The sequence below is a fragment of the Anabrus simplex genome, chromosome 3 (assembly GCF_040414725.1).
Source record: "Anabrus simplex isolate iqAnaSimp1 chromosome 3, ASM4041472v1, whole genome shotgun sequence".
NCBI lineage: Eukaryota > Metazoa > Arthropoda > Insecta > Orthoptera > Tettigoniidae > Anabrus > Anabrus simplex.
In genome coordinates this window covers 401,124,135-401,144,638 of record NC_090267.1, presented here as the reverse complement: position 1 = coordinate 401,144,638, position 20,504 = coordinate 401,124,135, and the positions used below count along the sequence as shown (strand labels likewise).

Sequence of the window (20,504 nt, the reverse complement as noted above, 5' to 3'; positions counted from 1 at the left end):
TAGGAGTTAGAAGGAAGTGGCCTTAATTAAGGTACAGCCCCAGCATTTGCCTGGTGTGAAAATGGGAAACCACAGAAAACCATCTTCAGGGCCCACTATCTCCTGGATGCAAGTTCACAGCTGCGTGCCCCTAACCGCACGGTCAACTCACCTGGTCTGTTTTATTTTGAGCTTTAAAACTGTCAGTAAAATTGATGTTTATAAACTGTTAAACGATATTCTTGGTGTTCTCATGTACTTAAATCCAAACCAAATTTCATGGTGCTACAGATGAATGGGCCTTGGCCTACCAACTGACCACTGCTCAATCTAAAGGACTGTAGATTATGAGGTGACACATGGTCAGAATAACAAATCATCCGGGCTGTTAATCTTGGCTTTCTAGATCAGGGCCACTATCTCATAAACTTAACCATAATAGATATTTAATTTGAACCTGTATTGACTTGTCTAAATCTTTTTTTTTTTTTTTTAATGTGGGAAAGAATAATATACGCCTATTATACAAAAATTCTTTAATAGATCTCTGGCAGTTGTAGAAAGCCTTGTTGATGGGAAATTGGTCTTTTTGTTTAGTTTTTCACTACTGTTTTGAATAAACCTGTTTGTAGAAGTTTTAAAAAAATAGTTAGATAGCTCCTCAATTGTTCACAGATAGGGTGAATGGACTTTGAACCAGTCCTAAACCCAGATAAAAATCCCTAACCTGGCTGGGAATTGAGTATAGGTCCTCCAGATAAGAGGCAGCTGCCCCTAGACTGTGGGGATTACTGTTTTCATATACTTTCCTTTTTACATTATTACTGAATCTGTAATGAACTACTAAATTTTATTTCACATTTTGAAATATTAACTCACAGAAAGGAGACATGATTATGTTTAGTGTATCGGCAGGTTCTATTCTGGCTCAGTCCAGTGGTATTTGGAGGTGTTTAAATATGCCAGCCTCAAGTTGTTAGATTTACTGGTATGGTATGTAAAGTAACTCCTGTGGGGCAAAACTGTGGCAACATGGCATCTCTGAAACCACCATAAAAGTAGTCAGTGGGATGAAAAATTGATTAGTTAGGCACTTGCCTAGTATCTTCAAGAGTATGAAATCGAATCCTGGTGTAGTACTGTACTTTGGCATTAGGATGATTAATTGCATCAATCCTTCATCTGTAAATATACTGGGTAACAGAAACCCTATTTGGGCAAAATTCTGAAACTGTGGTGTCCCTCAAAATCTGTAGTAATTGGAGAGATACTGAAGTTTGTTTCTTGGTGTGACCACCCTTAAAAGTTCTGCAGAAAAATAATTCAATTACCATCAGAAATAATATTGAAGTTGTATATATATGAAAACCTACAACCTGTTTTCCATTCATTGATCAGTTCAGGGATGGAATGAATGAAGCTCCCATCTTGCGGCTGGGATAGGAATTGTTCCGGCTGCCGAGGCCTGTCGCACTCCTCTGGGGCAGTGATTAATGACTGACAGATGAAAGGAAATGATATAGGAAAGTGTTGCTTGAATGAAAGATGACAGGGAAAATTGGGGTACCCAGAGAAAAACCTGTTCTGCCTCCACTTTGTCCAGCATAAATCTCACATGGTGTGACTGAAGTTGTATAATTCATTATAATTGTTATCATTATTACTACACAATGGATATCAACATTATTATTATTATTATTATTATTATTATTATTATTATTATTATTATTATTATTATTATTATTATTATTATTATTATTATTATTATTATTATTGGATAAACATTTTCCTTCAAAAGAATAAATTCTATACCATTTTGAAAAGATAAGGTAATGGAACGTTCATTGTTTTCTCTCAGATTTTCACATGGTTTGATCCAGTATGTTAATTTGATATAGGCCTACTATGTCCGACTCCTTGACCAAATGGTCAGCGTTGAGGCCTTCGGTTCAGATAGTCCCGAGTTTGATTCCCGGCCAGGTTGGGGATTTTAATCATGTGTGATTAGTTCTTCTGGCTTGGGGACTGGTTGTTTATGTTTGTCCCAGCACTCTCCTCTTCATATTCAGACAACACATCACACTACCCACCACAGAAGCACGTAATTGTGATTACATCTCTCCATATAGGGTTGGCATCAGGAAGGGCATCAGGCCATAAAAGAGGGCCAAATCGACATATGTGACACAGTTCGCACTCGCGACCCCACAAGATGTGGGAAAAGAATAATAATAATATAGGTCTATTATACTTAAAATTGTTAATAGATCTCTGGCAGTTGTAAAATGCCCGATTGATGGGAAATAGGTCTTTCCCTTTAGATTTTTCTCTACTGTTTTGAATAAACCTGTTTGTAGAAGTTTTCTTTCCACAGATCCTTAGTTCAATGAACATGGAGTAAAATTACCTGTCTGCCTCGATAAATGATGAAATGAGTAATTTTCTCTGCAGGAAAATGCTACATACTTATGCTTTTTTTTTTTTTTTTCATAATGAGAGTAATATATTATCTTGCATTTGAATTAATTCTTGTCTGACTGTGTAGCCTAGTCTAGTTCCTTTTGGAGGTTGTTTTCTGAACTTAAGTTTATGGGATTGATTCCCAGCTTTATTGGTTAGTATTTAGACTGCATGTATAAGATCCAAGTTAGCACACATACTGCTATTTTAAATAATCCTTTTGGCAGAGCAAAATTCCAGCAGATATTTCTTTAATAGTAAATGAAAGGAAATTTGCATTGTTATTTGTAACAATTCTGAGTGAAAGAAAGAATTCTAAGATTTTACAAAAGCTGAAAATGTGACCACTCTCAGAACTTGAACCTGAATTCCCTCTCTCTTGACAAGTACATTAACATCAGAAGGACTGGAATTGCATGTCTACCTATAAACGCTAGTGGTTGTTCTGACCAGTGGTATTTTAATTCAATTTTATAGGGTTAAAAGTCCAATAAATTACAGTATAACATCTAATGAGGCTGTTAGTATATCAAGTTATGAAATTTTAAACAGCTACCATCTTGAATTTTTCACTTCAGTAATAAGAAGAATATACATTTTGTATCCGAAGCTTGGGTGGCTGACTCCACACCTAGTAGCAAGAACTTCCTATGGAATTTGACTTGAGCTTGCTATGGAAGGATATAACTCATGCTGTCCTGCTTGAACTATCTCTCTCATTATTTTCACTTTCAAAATCATGTATGTTCAGAAGTGCACCAGGAAAATACCGGTAATAATAATAATAATAATAATAATAATAATAATAATAATAATAATAATAATAATAATAATAATAATAATAATAATAATTTTGGTTTTATATCCCACTAACTACTTTTTACAGTTTTTGGAGATGCCAAGGTGCTGGAATTTCATTTTTCAGAGATTATGTTATGCACCAGTAAATCTACCAGCATGAGACTGGCATATTTCAGCACCTTCAGATACCACCAGGCTGGGGTGGAATTAAACCAACCAACTTGAGCTCAGAAGGCCAGGTATTCAACTGGGTGTATCTGTAGTCAACATCATGCTTTTAAAAGATACTAAGGTGCCAGAATTTTGTTCCACGTGAATTATTTTTACATGCCGATAAATATGCTGACATGAAGATGATGTATTTGATAACATTCAGATATCACCAGACTGAGCCAGAGTCAAACCCACCATCAAGTAGATCGTACAGTTTTGCATTACCTGAACTTTCTCATTCTTAAGATTGGTATTGTTGCAATTTAGCCATAAAGGAATAAGAAATATCTCAGGATGAATTCTCTTCTGAAAGTTTTATTGCATATGACTAATACTTTTCTGTAAACAAGTCACTTTCTATAATATTAAATAGCTATACCAGTACTTCTCTTCTCCCTTCTTCTATTTATATAAACTCATCTTTCTGTTTGTACTTTAACCTCGTACTTGTTTCCAAACATCTCTGCAATGTCATATTGAGTGAGAGCATATGGTGCCTATGGTGGATTCAGTTTCATTTTTACTTGTTTGTTTGTTGGTTTATCTGTTTGTCTGTTTACTTGTTGATTTATTTGTTTATTACATCAAGGAAAAATGGATGGGTGAAGTTTCATGAAACTTGGTGTTTAAGTTTAGGATTGGAGAGAGTAAGATATTAGCTATAAGTTAAAAAAAAATAAAAAAATCAGTAGATGGGGGCTTTCAAAAGGGGAGCATAAATCATAAATTCTACATATCTTTCATGGTTGGTTTTGTACAAAAATTAGTCATGGCAACATTTGTTTAGAATGTTATTCACAAACTTTTTTGTTCTATATCTTTTTCCAATTCACTGAAAAATAAGGGATATATATCAGTGTTGATCATGTGAAATTTAAGCCAAAGAACCAGTAATGAACTCTACAGAGTGTTGCTGCAACATTTCAAATACTTTGTAAGTCTATCTGTATTTTTAATATTACTCTAATACTTGGATTTTACACGGTGTCCACCTGATGACCATATTCACTAAGGCATCAAGTCCATATATACTGACATCATGGTTATCCAGTTCGAGTCCCATTGATTGAAAACTTTTACCATCAGAATGTTGGTGAGCAGCATAGGAGAGGTGGTGGTATACAATTCTAATCACTGAATTGTGTGCCAAAGCTTGGATTCAGTTCTAAACATCTCTGCAATGTTCATATTGAGTGAGGGCATATGACGCTGTTGATGGTGATTCGTCCATCAGATGGGGACGTTAAGCCTTGACCAGACCCCTTGGTGCTATTCGATAGGAGTAGGCCATGTGCTGGCACCAGATTTCATCCTCTCCCTTCCTACTATCATATATCACATCATTCATTCATTATTAACTCCTCGGATGAGGTTAATATCAGGAAGAGCATCTGGTCATCAAAACTTGCAATAAAGATTCATCTCACTTCATACCCGATCCTAGAGAGAAATGGGACAAGGGTTGTACACATACTTAGTTTATATGTCAAAAGGAAAAGATTAAATTAAGTGCAGCAGTACAGCAACAAAAAAGAAGAAAAAGAATAATATTAAACTACTAAGGGTCAGTGAGAGCCAGGGAGCAAGTATGTTATGACAAGCCACTGGTGTGGAGAGGCATGCCTGCCTATGTACCACAGTACCTCGGGAAGTGATTGTCCTGTCTGTGATGGGTATAACAGCTAGTGTATTCTAAATCAAAAGCAGTTTGGTCTCTCCATAAAAAGCTATGAGTTAGTATTCCTGAAAAGTTGTTGCCTAAGTATATGTTTTTACAATTGGCTTTATGTCACACCAACACAGATAGGTCTTATGGTGACGATGGGACAGGAAAGGGCCAGGAGTGAGAAGGAAATGTCCGTGGCCTTAATCAAGGTACAGTTAGGCCCCTTTAAACAACAAGCATCATCATCAATTAAGGTACAGCCCCAGCATTTGCCTGGTGTGAAAATGGGAAACCACAGAAAACCATCTTCAGGGCTGCTGACTGTGGGGTTCAAACCTACTATCTCCCAAATGCAAGCTCACAACTGTGCGCCCTTAACCACACTGCCAACTCTCTTGTTTTTGTATACATCATAGTGGTTGTAATATCTCCTGTACAATGTGTATCTGAATGAAAAATTTCTGGGTTGTAAATAAGGGGAAATGTTCAGCCTACATTGTGCATAGTGGGTACCAGTGTGATTAGTGTTGCCTCATAAAGTAACACACTAAACTGTCTACAAGAAGAGCAAATTCTGACCTGCTAAATTTCTGCCTATAGGCCAAATATTGTACAACAGTAAATAAACATTGAATGAAGTAGCTTTATAGAGAAGTATGTCTAATGTGTAGGTTATTTGTGGTACTGGTTGCTGGAGAGAGAGAGACACACTCTCTCTCTCTCTCTCTCTCTCTCTCTCTCTCTCGTGTGAAAACAATATAAGAATTTGAAAAGTTTCTGTGATTTCAATCAACCAATACATTTTTAACTCACTGGACCTCAAATGGTAGTTGTTTTAGTATTCATGATATGAAAATAGGTTGTTGTAAGGATGGGAAAGGTTATAATAAAAGAGATATCAAAATTTTGCATGTAAACCTGCTTTAATCCTAAGTATCTAATGCTTGAAAATTAAACCAACCCAAACCTTGAGGCCCCTACATCTCATTAAAAGCCTAGGTCTGCCAAGTCGACTGCTGCCCAGCCAAATAGCCTGCAGATATTTGAGCATCACTTTGTTAACATGACAACATCCTCAGCTGTATTGCATGGTTTTCTTGACTGGTTCCTCTTCCTCTCATATCAAACAGCTTCTCAGTTGATTTCACAGGGCTGAGTGACCCTTTTTCCAGTCCTCGGTCCAGGATTAGAAATCCTTGGAAAGGACAGGAATCAATCATGTGGACTCCGAGTAAAAGGTAGACATACTGTCCCTATGACAAAGGGCTGACAAACCAAAACCCCACTGATTCATCATTCAGAATTTATAAAGAATTTTATTCTGTGATGATTCATTATTAAAAACATTCAATATTCATTGTTCATTGAATTTCATGAAATAGTATCTAATACTTTTCAATGAACAGAGAAAATCAGTGGCTGTGAAATACCAAGAGATTTGGTTTGTGCAGGATGGGTTGCGTAGTTGTAAAGCTTGTAGGTATTCAGTGGAGGGTAGATTTCAGCCTCACCTTAGACAGCCCTTAAGATGGATTCCTATTGTTTTTCATTTTCACATCTGTCAACTGCTAGGGTTATACCTCAATTGAGGCTACGACTGCTACCTTCCCTATTTTAGTGGTGCTAAGACCTACTTATGTAGTGCGGCATTAAACAAATAGTAAAATAAAATAATAATAATGGCGTATGGCCTCTGGAGAGGCCTGGTGCAGGTCTTTTTCTAGTAGATGACCTATTAGGCAACCTGCATGTCTGTGAAGATGAGGGCCTTAGCTAGGATGATTTCTAATATTGAATATGCCACACACACCCAGCCCCCAAGCCATTGGAATTAACAAACTAAGGTTAAAATCCCCGACCCGGCCGGGAATCGAACCCAGGACCCTCTGAACCGAAGGCCAGTATGCTGACCATTCAGCCAATGAGTCGGACAGTAAAATAAAATGACTGGGAACAAAAGGGTATGTTGATGGTGGACAAGAAATAAGTGCAGTTCCCATATACTTTCTGACAACATTGTTTAATAAACCTATTAACTGAGTGAGTTTGCTGCATTAACATATCATTAGTTCAATGACACAGCATAACATGGGAATTCCATTTCTTCTAATATAGGCCCTTAGCTTTTAAGCAGTATTTAAGGAGTAGTTTAAATGTGATATATTATTGAGCAGAGAGGAAATGGAAGCTGAGCAATTACTGTAATAGCTAACAAAGACCCTTACATTTTCCTAGTTTGCAATACAAATCTAACAGTGAGGTTAATGAATGGTTGAAAAAATAATACAGCAGTATATGATGACAGAAGAAGTTGAAGTTGATGCAACCTGTGAATAAGCAAGCGATGGTTTTCCAATGCATGAAGCAAACATAAGCTCTTACTTATGAATCTATCTATTGCTGCATCTCATATCATGACAGTTTTAATATTCCACCTCTTATGTAGCTGAGTAAGTTCTAGTTTTAACTCTGGTAACTTCCAGTAGTTTACTTCGTAAATTCCTAAGTACTGATATCCATTATATTCTGATGATCAAAGTTAAAAATGAATTATAATTTCACTACAGCTTTTATGGTAATCTAGTTACCTCATTGGAACACTTTCAACTGATTACATTCAACCATTTTTACCAGCTGATTCTCAGGACAGGAATGTTTCATGTTTTGTGTCCATCATCAACATTATGGTTAAAAAGTTTTTTATGGTGTGGTCATATAATGTGTGAAATCTGAATTTTATTTGTTCTGCTTCAACTGTCGATCTATGGTAGAATTCCAGTGTTCAAACTCAGCAGATGTGGCTGATTTTTGAAGAGAAAAAATCCATTTGGCACTACATGTCATACAATGTCAGTACATAAAAGTTCTCTGGTGACACACCCAGTGTTAACCTAATCAAATTCAAACTCAAACATAGGATGCCTAACAGAGTTGTGCTTTCTGTGTCATTTAAACCAAACAAAACCCCATGGCGCTACAGCCCTTGAAGGGCCTTGGCCTACCAAGCGACCGCTGCTCAGCCCGAAGGCCTGCAGATTGCGAAGTGTCGTGTGGTCAGCACGACAAATCCTCTCGGCCGTTAATCTTGGCTTCCTAGACCGGTTCTGTGTCATTCGGTAGAATAAAATAGAACATTAAAATTGATATGTACCGAGCAAATTGGCTGTGTGGTTAAGGTTGCGCAGCTGTAGGCTTGTATTCTGGAGGTAGTGGGTTCGAACCCCACTGTTGGTAGCCCTGAAGATCGTTTTCCATGGTTTCCCATTTTTACACCAGGCTGTACCTTAATTAAGACCAGGCTGCTTCCTCCCCACTCCTAGCACCACTTTCCTATCCCTTCGTCGCCATAAGACTTACTGTATTTGTGTCGGCAACATAAAGCAATTTTGTAAAAAAAAAAAAGAAATTCACATGCAGACAGTCTAAATGGTGTTAAATCAATATTATTACATATGGAAGCTGAGGCATTATTATTATTATTATTATTATTATTATTATTATTATTATTATTATTATTATTATTATTATTATTATTATTATTATTATTGAGATAAAGATGAAGTTAGGAATGACTCAGTAGATGAAGCTGTTCATATGAACCAACTGTGGTGGTGGGGAGGTAAGCAGAGGACATTAGGATACATAGGAAAATTATGGATTTGGCCTAAAGAGGTACAGGAAACGGGGGAAAACATAACAAATTATATACATGTTGATTCCCATAGGGAACCTGAAATATTTGTCCTTAATGAGTAAATTTATAATACCAATGTAAATGGTCCATTATTGGACATTATAAATTTTCCAGCTAACTCATTCCTGGTTGTAGGATGCTAAATGGTTTATTTTGTCACCTATTCCTGGTTGCCAGCATTTCGCCCCAGTGTGCTAAGTTGGGCTCATCAGGTGGTCAATAGCACACCCACCAAGATGCATGGCTAATGCATACCATGGAGGCCACTGCGTAGGCTACTTGGAGCCACCAGCAGTGCCAATGCATTATGTGAGACTTTGTCTCATTACCAAAAATTGATGCCTGCCTGGCCATCAGATGGTATAGATGTTGATTTCCATAGGGAACCTGAAATATTGTTCCGAATGTGTAAATTTATAATACCAATATAAATGGTTCGTTATTGGACATTATAAATTTTCCAGCTAACTCATTCCTGGTTGCCAGCGTTTCACCCCAGTGTGCTAAGTTGGGCTCATCAGTTGGTAAATAGCACACTCACCAAGACGTATGACTAGTGCATACCGTGGAGGCCACTGGGTAGGCTATTTGGAGCCACCGGCACAATGCTAATAAGTAGGTTATGAAAGTGCCAAATTCTTTCATAGAGATTTGCTGACTGAATGCTGAAAGAAATAGCAGCCTATTTATGTACAGTATGTATGTATGTATGTATGTATGTATGTATGTATGTATGTATGTATGTATGTATGTATGTATGTATGTATGTATATATGTATGTATGCATTTATGTATGTACAAAAGAGTAAATTAAACTAAACCGAGTAAGTGGCTGCGTGGTTTGGGTCGCGTAACTGTCAGCTTGTATTCAAGAGATAGTGGTTTCGAACCCCACTCTCAGTAGCCCTGAAGATGGTTTTCCATGGTTTCTCATTTTATACCAGGCAAATGCTGGGGCCATGGTTTCTTTCTTCCCACTCCTAGCCCTTTCTTATCCCATTGTCACTATAAGACCTATGTGTGTTGGTGCGACGTGAAGCAAATTGTCAGATTAAACTAAAATCATATTTACTATAGTATCTACTGCAAGCAATATTGTTTGGTTCATTGGTTCACTGGTCAGTTTAGTTGCCTTTGAATAATTATCAGATTGTAAAATTTTAATTCATTTTACCTTATTTTGTAGAGATTAAAATTTTGAATCTTTGATATCATTTAGCATTTCTACTGCAAATTCAAAAATAATTTGTAAGACATAAAACTGACTTCACTGCTGTTTTGTAATAGTCAATGAATTACCTCATTGGAGTACAGCCACTGACTCCCGAGAGAGGAATGCTTGAAGTTTTGTGGCTAATACCCATATAGTGGTATTTGAGTTTTGTCTTTTCATTAAGAATGTTGGTGCTTTGAAATGGAGAGATATATATATTTAACTAGGTATACTACCTGTTGCTAACATGTTATGGTGCACTACATTATGGTTAACAGGAGATTTGTGAAAATGTATTTATTTCCTTTACTGCACGTAAATAATAGTGATAGTTCAGCAGTGCTTATTCAACAGTAATTAGTATAACTATTCACATCCCTGTAAATCTTGTATAGCACTAACAATACTTTAAAGATAAATATTCAGAATTTGGAAAATTTAGGCAAAATAATAACTCTTAGCAAATGATGGCAAACCTCTCCCAAGATAAATTTCTAAATATGTGCTTGGCTGTGATGTTTTCTGGGTACATCTTTTGAAAGGTTTAGTAGTTTGTGTAATGTAAAAGTTTAGTCATTCACTGCATTTGAGTTTGTAAACTCCATGGAAGTGTGTGCTGGATGTTGTTTCAGTTAAGGATTCTGAATGCCATCTTGTAAACTAATTGCCTAGAAATTTGGGAAATTAACATGCAAGGCAGCACTTAGAACAAGAAACAAAACCATTTACAGATTTCAACAGCATTCAGTACAGAGACGTGTATAACTTACCTGGTTTTCACAAACTCAAATGTACAGTGTTATTGTCCTAAATTCTACATGGACCAAATCAATTAAAATTTTAATTTCAACACATAGAGAGCTCAATGAAGCACTCAAATATAATATAGAATCTGCATTTGCTGACTACCTATTAGATGCAGCACATAAACATGCAGACCTCAACACAAGTATGAAACTGAACAAGCTGGCTGCTTGGTCTGGGTCGCATGACTGTGGGTTTGAACCTCAACATCTGCAAATCTGAAAATGGTTTTCCATGGTTTCCCTATTTGACAACTAGGCAAATGCTGAGATTGTACCTGAATTAAAGCCAGGGCTACTTCCTTCCCAAGTCCTCACCATTCCCTATCCCATCATCCCAAACACCCTTATGCATTTAAAAAAATTGCTATTTGTTCGGGGCGTCGACCCTTGTGGATCTTTTGCCCCTACTGGCACCATATGATATGAACCTGCATGTAAAGTAGAATGGTGGAAGTGTAGAGTGTTGTATGTGAGCAAAGGAACATTAAGGACGTCACAAATACCCAGTCCCCAGGCCAGGGATATTAATCATTAGATTAAAACCCCTGACCCGGTCGGGAATTGAACCCAGGGCCGCCAGGTGACAGGCGGACGCATTGCCCCCTACACCACGGGGCCGGACACCCTTGTGCATTACTGTAATATTAATCCCCAGCAAAGAAAACAAAACAAAAAACAAAACAAGCATGGAAATTCTCCCCATTGGTCTTAAAGGACTTGCCCTTAACACTCTAGAACAACTTGATATTAAATATTTTACTTGACTAACATTTTCAATTGTTGTCGATTTTTAACAGTGTCAGGGTTTATGAAGTTTGTACTTCAGGAGATGTTGAATACCGTGTAAGCCAGAAAAGGTGACTGGTAAATAACATAAGTATTTTTAATCAGTACGCACATACTGCAAAATCTCTGTACAACAATAATCACCTCTATAATGATAAAATATTCTGTCCCTGGTATTAATTCCATTAATTCAATGTAAAATTCATCTTGTTTAACGATACTCTCGATAACAATAATCTCTCTATTGCAATTGCTTTTCAGACCCCGCTGACGTGCCTTCCTCCTGGTGCTTACAAACTGTGAAAGAGTCAGGAAAACATGATTATCTGGAACACAATCAAAAGCAAAAATTGTAAATTTTAAAAATGGGAATGAAATTATCTTTGCGAGAGCAGAAAAGTAGAAATGAAGTGATCTTCGCTGAGTAGCACAAACTAACGGGGACATTTGGAACTGTTTCTCGGTATGGGACTTGATAGTCTCGTGCCAACTCCCTGAGACCAATACTGGCGAGCATACTACCTGATGCTATACAGGTTTAGGCTCGTCCCTGCTGAGGTACATTGCGCCGCGCTGTCTGCTAGGGAGTTGCCATAGAAAAGCAAACCCCCTGAGTTTGATTCAAAGCCAGCAGCGTTTATATGTACGTTACGAAGCATTAGTACAGCGAACGATCAAATAACGTTGATTTTAACTTGTTTTAGAATATATGTTAGGTTTATTAAACTAAAACATTAAAAGAAAAGACAACAAATGAAATTATTGGGAGTTGTGCAACATTGCAACAATACCATGCACCACCCCTGCTGGATACAATTTCCTAGTAAGTTCCTTAGATTTCTCCTTACTTCCACAGCCAGTTCTAACTCTATTTCTTTCCAATCTGCACCTCCTTCTTAGTCTCTTTACTTCTCTGTTATAATATAGTGGCTCTTTACCACTTCTTACCACCTTTAAAGGTACAGACCTGTTTTTGCATTTCTCAACAATTGCTTTAGATAAATATCCTGCAGTGAAATTACATTAATTACCTCAGAATTCGTAATATTTAATTCTGACAAAGACAAGATTTGAGAACACAAAAAACAAAGAATACGGTACACAAAATTTAAAACTAGAATATTTTACCTCATGTTCGACTGGCAACAGTGTACTGTACACTGTTATTGACTATGTTAACTAATTTTTGTTCTATTTGATCAAACTTGCTTTTCATAACAGCAAAGAACTACAATATTCACAGCATTATATTGTTGTCAGCACCACTCAACACTACTGTAAGCGTTGGAAATGACAGTCGGTTTCATTTTCTTTAGAGACAAGGAACCATACAAAAATCTTATTGCACCGAGTCACCAAATGATCATATAAACGCTGCTGGCTTTGAATCAAACTCAGGGGGTTTGCTTTTCTATGGCAACTCCCTAGCAGACAGCACGGCGCAATGTACCTCAGCAGGGACGAGCCTAAACCTGTATAGCATCAGGTAGTATGCTCGCCAGTATTGGTCTCAGGGAGTTGGCACGAGACTATCAAGTCCCATACCGAGAAACAGTTCCAAATGTCCCCGTTAGTTTGTGCTACTCAGCGAAAATCATTTCATTTCTACTTTTCTGCTCTTGCAAAGATAATTTCATTCCCATTTTTAAAATTTACAATTTTTGCTTTACGTTGCACCGGTGCAGATAGGTCTTACGGTGACAATGGGATACAAAAGGGCTAGGAGTTGGAAGGTAGCGACTGTGGCTTTAATTAAGGCACAGCCACAGCATATGGGTGGTGTGAAAATGGGAAACTGCAGAAAACCATCTTCAGTGCTTCCGAAAGTGGTGTTCGAAACCACTATCCTCCGAATGCAAGCTCTCAGCTACACAAGTATGAAGGATGAGTTTTCCACCTAAACAATACTTCAATTACAAAATGTTATAATTTATAATTTATAATACCAATATAAATGGTCCGTTGTTGGACATTATAAAATTTATTATAAATTATTATAAATTTACTCATTCGGAACAAATGTCACAGATTCCCTATGGGAATCAACATCTATACCATCTGATGGCCAAGCAGGCATCAATTTTTAGTAGTGAGGCAAAGTCTCTCATAGTGCATTGGCACTGCCGGTGGCTACAATTAGCCTACGCAGTGGCCTCCACGGTATGCACTAGCCATGCGTCTTGGTAGGTGTGCTAGGTACCAACTGACGAGCCCAGCCTAGCACACGGGGGCGAAACGCTGGCAACCAGGAATGAGTTTGCTGGAAAATTTATAATGTCCAATAACAGACCATTTATATTGGTATTATAAGTGGTATGTTCCAAGCTGTCAGTGGAGAGATGGCGTGGAATGACATTAGTACCGGTAGACAAATAAGTTTGAATGGTGTCTTTAAAAGTAGAAAAGATCATAATATGTAGATAAAGTTGTAATTCAAGAGGACAAATTGGGGCTAATATTCATTTATAGGAAGGGGAGCTAGGGATTTGAATAACTTACCGAGGGAGATGTTCAATAAATTTCTAATTTCTTTGAAATCATTCAAGGAAAGGCTAGGAAAACAACTGACAGGGAATCTGCCACGTGGGCGACTGCCTTAAATGCAGATCAGATACCTATACATCTGTCAAAATGAGAATGAATTATAGGTAAAACCTTGATATTATGTAAACTCCCTCTACAGCAATATTTTGTCTGGTCTGCCTAGTATTGTTGTATCGAGATTTCACTGGAAATTTCCAGTTTCTGAATAAAACTGGCTCAGCAAAACTCATGTGAACTCGGCTAATGACTGCAACACACCGCCATACTTGCTACTTGGTACTAGTAACCAGCTCAGTAAACAGTGTTTTATCATTAACATAGATTTTTAGCATAATAGGAGTTAGGCAAAGATGCATTCTAGGTGGACATATTTCTTTCATGACATTTTTGTATAAATATATTGTTTAAACATGTATTATGTGGGACTAATTTTTATTTTCATCATTTCTTGAACTTTGTATCTCTCAGTGTATAAATTATCTTCCGGTTTTAGAATAGAGCAGTTTTTATGTAACAGGAAATTATGAAGATCTTAGCTTACTTGTGTATACTTTGTAGTCATTATAGGTGCTTTATTTCATAGAATACCAAACTGCCCTTTGTGTTAGTGGTTAATCATTATTGTTAACAAGTAATTTTTTTTTTTTCTAGGGGCTTTACGTCGCACCGACACAGATAGGTCTTATGGCGACGATGGGATAGGAATGGCATAGGAGTTGGAAGGAAGCGGCCGTGGCCTTAATTAAGGTACAGCCCCAGCATTTGCCTGGTGTGAAAATGGGAAACCATGGAAAACCATCTTCAGGGCTGCCGATAGTGGGATTCGAACCTACTATCTCCCGGATGCAAGCTCACAGCCGCGCGCCTCTACGCGCACGGCCAACTCGCCCGGTAACAACAAGTAATTTTGGATTGCTCCAGTTGTCACCGTTAACCAATAGTAACTGCTAAGCCCATCCCTATGAGCCCTTTGACCCAGAGTTGTAGCATTTAAGCACCCTCAGATGCCAGCAATCTCTGTCTGGGAATAGAAGGATATTGCTCTCAAAAAATAACTCTATTCTCAGTCTCAGTGATCAGACACAATTCAATTATTATACACTACATAATGCACAGAACTAACTCTCTTTCTAACAACAGTGATAGTAATGGACAGAAAACATCAAGTGTTCCTGTTTTTAGAATCATTAGCTGGGGATGGCTGTACAGAAAGCAAGGAGGCAGTTCATTTACCATTGTAGACAGTAGTGAAGTCTGTTCTCTTGTGTAATATTATCATCACAACATAATAGATGTCAGCAATGAAGAATCAGAAGGTATCCACATATAACTGATGTAAAAATATTTCTTTTTGCAATTTAGGTATATTTTGTGCCAGTCCCACGGTGTAGGGGTGGCATGTCTGGCTCTTACCCAGAAGTCCCAGGTTCGATTCCTGGCCAGATCAGGAACTTTTACCTGGATCTGAGGGCTGGTTCAAGGTCCACTCAGCCGATGTGGTTACAGTTGAGAAGCCATCTGATGGTGAGAAAGCAGTCCCGATCTAGAAAGCCAAGAATAACGGCTGAGAGGATTCGTCGTGCTGACCTCACAGCACCTCATAATCTGCAGGCCTTCGAGCTGAGCAGCAGTCACTTGTTAGGCCATGGCCCTTCAGGGCTGTTGCACCATGGAGTTTGGGTTTCAACATATTTTGTGCTTAGTTACTTTGCTAAATGCCATGAACCCTATTCATATAGAGAGAAATGTGTGGAATTCACTAATTATTTTGATATAATTGTATATTGTGTCAGTAGCCCATCTGGTTGCCATGATTGTTAAGGCGTGCAGTCTGTATGGTCTGACACCATGATTAGCCATTTCGCGTCTGGTTTGTTGAAAAAATGTTCACCATCAGAATGTTGACCAGCAGGGAAGGAGAGGCAATGGTATACAATTTCTGATCACTGGATTGCATGCCAAAAGTCTGGATTAAATTCCAAACCTCTCCACAGTGCTCATATGGAGGATGGACATATGATGCCGTTGATTGTGATTAGTCCGTTGGATGAGGATGTAAAGCCTTGAGCAGACCCCTTGGTGCTATTCAACAGAGGTAGGCTATGTGCTGGCACTTGGTTTCACCCTCTCCCTTTCTACTATCTTATATCACGTCATTCATTTCATCTTATTGTCCGACTCGTTGGCTGAGTGGTCAGCGTACTGGCCTTTGGTTCAGAGGGTCCCGGGTTCGATTCCCGGCTGGGTCGGCAATTTTAACCTTAATTGGTTAATTCCAGTGGCTCGGGGGCTGGGTGTGTGTGGCGTATTCAGCATTAGAAATCATACTGGGTATCTGATGAGGTTGAAGAGCTTTCATCAGAATGCTTTATGATGTCAATCAGTTCAGTCGTTCTCTCAAAATCACAGTAACAAAAAATCAGCCTAGTGTTTCAAATAATAATAATAATAATAATAATAATAATAATAATAATAATAATAATAATAATAATAATAATAATAATAATAATAATAATAATAATAATAATAATAATAATCATAATCATAATTAATAATCATAAATAATAATAATAATAATAATAATAATAATAATAATAATAATAATAATAATAATAATAATAATAATAATAATAATAATAATAATAATAATAATAATTTACTTTTCAGATGCTTAAAGGACTTCAGCTTTCTACTAGCCTAAAGTGACCTATTTATCTTTCAGCTGTGCAGTGGGAACTGATTGACCAATAGGTGAAGACTAGAATTTTTTATCAAAGAACACTAGTGGTTAGATCATATACAGGAACACAACATTTAAGTGATTCTTATTGTAAAATGTGTTATTTACAAACTTCAAAATTAATCCAGAGTTTATTTAATAAGTTTTGCTGCAGATGAAGCCATGTTGAGAAACTTAACAAGAAGATACAGAAAAATAGTAAATATTGCTTCATAGCTTGATCTCAGGCTGAAATGCTGAGTTTATCACAACCAGGATGCATCTCATGTTGCAAAGGAATGGTTGCTTTTGAAGCCGACAAGAGAGATAGCCTAGCAAATTTTAGAAATAAAGTTGGTTTTTGTGTTATCTCCCAATGTTTTACTATTAATTAGGAGCTCAATTGGATCACAGCCTACAAGTTCAGAAAATTTCTTCTATATTCATTGTGATGCAACTTGTTATATAATGACTTTAAGTTACTTAAAGTGAAATCTGCATATTTACATTGATTGCTTTTAATCCTGAGCCCCGCATATTATATGGAATGAGTTCTCTTTATAAGAATATTGTGCAAGCTATGAGAATGACATTTGAATTTTTCTCATAGCTATGAAAAACCAGAGTTGTTCAATGTCTTCGTATATCTTCAGCTATAGTTTTCTCTGACAAACTTTTCAGTACTATTGAATTGATATCTGATAAGAAAAGAACAGACTAGATCAAGAGTAAGAGAAAAATTATTTTTCTGAACAAAAATCATGTCGTAAGAAAAACTGAAAATAAGATATCTATGAATGTACTATTACCAGACTTATTAGCATTTCTGAAGTCCCTTTCTGTCATATATTTTACCAGTTACATAGTGTAGTTTGTTAAATGTTTGCCTCCTATGCTCAAGAGTCGCCATTACATTTGGTTAACATAAAAATGCTAAAATGTGAGAGGCCTGTGTCAGTAAAAGTAGGAATTGGTTAAAAAGATTCTTTCAGGACAATATTTTGGCATTCTGGTATCTTGCAGTAGACCAATGGTGGTTAAAAGGCTGTTAAAATACATTTTCTTTTTAAATTATAGGTGTGTGATAAACTCGTTGACTTAGTTACGGCCTTCCCACCTAGAAGACTGAAGTTCAAAACCCAGTTGATTTTGGGTTAAGATTTTCATCTCAAAACTCGTGTGGCATCAGGAAGGGCATCCGACCTGAAACCCACGTCCAAAACCAAACTGAGCCAGGGTGGCTCCAGCAACTCCCAGAAATAATTGGAATGAGCTGAAGAAAGCATATCATCAATATCATTATCATCATCATCATTTAGTAAAATAAGATATAGCTGTACATTAGCACTGACATACCGTCTACCACAATCAATTCAACAATAGAACACCAAGAAGAAAAGAATGGGTTAAAGTGAATAATTGCTCCAAAGAAGATCAGTATGAAGTCCTGTTATCTAACAGTAGTACGTTCTGGGAAATATCGTTTAGATTATGTTGGGCTGAGTAGCTCAGACGGTAGAGCACTGGCCTTCTGAGCTCAAGTTGGTAGCTTTGATCCTAGCTCAGTCCAGCGGTATTTGAAGGTTTTCAAATATGCCATCCCCATGTTGGTAGATTTATGGGCACATAAAGGAACTGCTGCAGGACAAAATTCTGGCACCACAGCAAGTCCAAAAATCTGTAGAAAGGTAGTTTGTGGAATGTTAAACCATCATCATCATCATCATCATCATCATCATCATTATTATTATTATTATTATTATTATTATTATTATTATTATTATTATTATTATTATTATTATTATTATTATTATTATTATTATTATTATTATTATTATTTAGATCATACAAGTATTTGAGTTCTATAGGCAATGAATCATTAAGAACATTATTGAAGGTGATTAATTTTGAGGAAATGATGACAATTATCTTTCATGTGTGTGTGTGTTTTTTTTTTTTTCATTTCAGTTCTTTACTTTCAGAATTTCAGTATTAACTTGGCATTGGTACCTCAGAAATTGTGGTGTCAACCCAGCTAACTCAACTCTACTTTTAATACTTAAATTTCTAATATATCCTGGAGACTGAGGAGAAAGAGAATAAAAAAAGTAATGCTCTGATTTATTGTCAGGATATCTAGTTCTTTGATCTAATAATGCTTCTCTTGGTAGTTTGGAATGAATAATATTAAAGTAATACATTTAGCTGGTAAATATACTGATATTTCCAATTGCCTTGTACACTGCTGAGACATGGACAGTTAAAACACTTGAAAGGAAGAAGATAGAAGTGCTTGAAATGTGGGTCTACTATCGAGTCCTGTGCATATCTTGGATAGAACACTGGACCAACACTTCAGTTCTTGAGGAGTTCAGATGCAAGGACAGGCTCATGGAGAAGATCGACCGAGCGTTCTTGAGATACTATGCCCATATTTCAAGGAGGAAAGAAGCCATGGAGAAGATGGTGATAAAAGGAAACGTAGCAGAAGGGAGATCTCAAGGGTGAGCACCTCGATTGGATAAGTACACTTATTGGGAAGTCCTTATTCAAAGCTTCTCAGTTGCTAAAGATCAGTCAGCATGGTGAAAATTCTTCAACTGAATGACGTGATGTCACCATTCCCTGTGTCCGACTCGTTGGCTGAATGGTCAGTGTACTGAACTTTGGTTCAGAGGGTCCCGGGTTTGATTCCCAGCCGGGTCGGAGATTTTAACCTTAATTGGTTAATTCCAATGGCTCGGGGGCTGGGTGTGTGTGGCGTATTCAACATTAGAAATCATCCTAGGTAGGGCCCTCATCTTCACAGTTATGCAGGTCGCCTAATAGGCCATCTACTAGAAAAAGACCTGCACCAGGCCTCTCCAGAGGCCATATGCCATTATTATTATTACCATTCCCTGTCAGCAGTACAAAAAAAAAAAGGGAGAGAGATTTCTTTAAGATCATTTTGAGCAGTTCTTGTAAATTATAATATGGGATTTTCTCTTATAGTCTTGGCAGACATGCCTGCTAAGAAGAAGATTGGTTATCATCCATTTTTACTCAACATTTCTTTTGTAAAAGCAGTCCTGGTAAATGCCATACTTAAAAAATGGTGATCACATAACATTTTACCCAAAATATGCTACCAAAATGCCATATACTAGCTGAGAAATGTAATGAAAATAAATCACTCAAGAATCTCAATTCCAAATCATATTGAGTTTAAGAGGAAAGTCATCCTGAGATTTTCTCTGAGATTTCTGTAATTATTTCAGTTGGATACAGAGCATAGTCCACACATCCATACGTTTTTTTGGTTTACAACAATACAGATTGAATTAACAAGTACTACTGCAAGTAGAGATTTCCTCTGTGAACCATTGGTAGAGTGTTGCCCAAAGACCATCAGTTCAAATCCAGCAGAGGTAGTTGGATTTTTGAAGAGCATAAAAGTGGTCTATTTGGCACTCCATGTCATACGATGCTGGCATGTAAAAGATCTCTGGTGACTCATTTGATGTTTATCCAAAAAAATTAATTAAAACTGTGCAGTAGAATCCCCACAATGATCCATCTTTTTGCACTCTGGTAGAGTAAAGTGGATGTCAAAATTGATGTGCATGCAGCCTAGATGGTGT

General features: G+C 37.1%; 1 protein-coding gene across 5 annotated transcripts in view; it reads right to left on the bottom strand.

Annotated features, from left to right (window-relative positions):
- The window catches only part of KaiR1D (Kainate-type ionotropic glutamate receptor subunit 1D), a 1,117,017-nt gene that overhangs the window by 15,356 nt on the left and 1,081,157 nt on the right, over positions 1–20,504 (bottom strand). The window lies entirely within an intron of this gene.